This window comes from Hordeum vulgare, chromosome 5H (assembly GCF_904849725.1).
Source record: "Hordeum vulgare subsp. vulgare chromosome 5H, MorexV3_pseudomolecules_assembly, whole genome shotgun sequence".
In the NCBI taxonomy this organism is placed as follows: Eukaryota; Viridiplantae; Streptophyta; class Magnoliopsida; order Poales; family Poaceae; genus Hordeum; species Hordeum vulgare.
In genome coordinates this window covers 549,453,016-549,454,949 of record NC_058522.1, presented here as the reverse complement: position 1 = coordinate 549,454,949, position 1,934 = coordinate 549,453,016, and positions in this window count along the sequence as shown.

Genomic DNA, 1,934 nt, shown 5'->3' with positions numbered 1-1,934 from the left:
CCTACGACTATCGACGTGCCTAGGCTTCCCTCTCCATGTGCCTCTGTGTTCTCCGACGTTCTTCGCCATGTCCGGTATGCATCTGCATCTGAGGTCCTTGCTCATGGCTCGGGGCGAAATCCCCGTGCGGCGATGGCATGCGCTGTCAACGGCGACGCCCGAGGGTGCCGTCACCTCCTTGTAGGCGTTGGCATGGCCCTTGACCGGACCTCCTCCTCGAGCACCGGTAGAAATCCTAGGTCCAACCCCCTGGACCGGACAGCGGCGGCATCTAAACGTTGTTACCCTCTTGACGACACTTCTTTGACTGCAAGCGGAGTACTTGATGCGGCAGATAGTAGCTGGTGATGCACCGCTGGCTTAGACGGCTGAACAAGGAGCAGGTTGTATGCTAGCGCTAACGCTCCTCCAACGATTGGTACACCAATTCCTATCAGGCCCTGTCTTTCACCCGCCGACTCCCTAGGCACTATTCGCCAAAAAAAAAGACTCCCTAGGCACATGGGTGCGAGGTACGTTGGCCTAGGCAGCCCTGGAGCTGCAATTGTCCCTGGAGGTGTCTAGCAATGGTGGTTGGGCGAGGGCTAATGTCGTTGCGTGTCTCTAGCTGAGGGCACATCCTTACCTAGTTGTAGTCGCTTGGTAAGGACAATCATGTGTGTGTGTGTGTGTCTATGTGTGTCCCTTCTTTTTGAAGGTTGTACCCCCGATGTCTTCTTCCTGTTTAATGCAATGAAACACAAACTCTTTTGCGTTTTCTCGAAAAAAAATCATACTAATTGTCTCATAAGAGCATCTATTGCCGGCCCCTCAAATTGAATGGGCTGACACCCTCATCACTGACTGGACATGAGAGAAGGGAAAAGTTGACCCAACCTCACCCATCCCTTGGTCCTTGTATGTTCGGGCTACTCACAAACCCTCATACTCAGCCCATATATAAGGGCAATATGATGAGTGTTAATGCATGTCCGATCAGTGTGCAACATAGGATTTGGCTTACGCGGACCACCTTTTCTCTTCCTTTACTCTTTATTTTCCTTCTCCCTCCATCATCATTAATCATGTGTATGTGACATGACATTTAAGGGGCTAAGGGCATCTCTAAGGCTGACCCGTAAATCTCTTTGGTATATGTTCGTTTTTATGGCCAAACATAGTCCGTGAACATGATATGAGAGTGAGCCATCCAAATGTTAATCAGAAAGGGTCCCTTTGGTTGCCCACATAAGGCCCAACCAGGGCCGCGGGGGAAGGAATCAGACTGTTTGGTTGGCCTGCATACATTGTTCGACCTACATAGCGTGAACTTTAAAGCACTCCAAGCCAGACCCATGACCTATACTTAGACCGACAGTTTCTTGAGTGCCTGGCTCGTGCGAGACACATGAGAGGAACGCAGCGCTGAGGTCGTGCGACCAGGGAGATGGCGCGAGTTCGTGCGCATCTTCAAAAAATTGACGGGAGGATTTTGGCTCACATCCCATCAATTTGATCGCCCTATTTAGCCCCCTCCTCTCGCCGCCCAAAGCCCCACCACTCTTCTCCCCCTTTTGATCTTTCCTACCGACACACAACGACACCGACGACGAGGTAAGCAGAGCTCCTTCAACGACCGACAGTTCACGACGACGACGACTCACCTCCTGAGCTTCTCCGACCCCTCGCGCGTCCAGCCGAGCTGTAACCATGGCCTCTATGAGTTCAGTCACCTCTTTTATCACTATTCGTTGTATCTAGATCTAAGAGGATGTGGTCATAGAGTTATATGTGCAAAAACGTGGTAGGATGTGATGTTTTAGCACATGCTAGATTTTGATGTTGTGGTAGCTATTTGTTCTAGATATGTGTAGCTAGAGTAGTATGACAGCGATGAACATTATGGATGAATTGTATGGATGGACAATATGGATTTGTAGCATGCTATAGTAGAT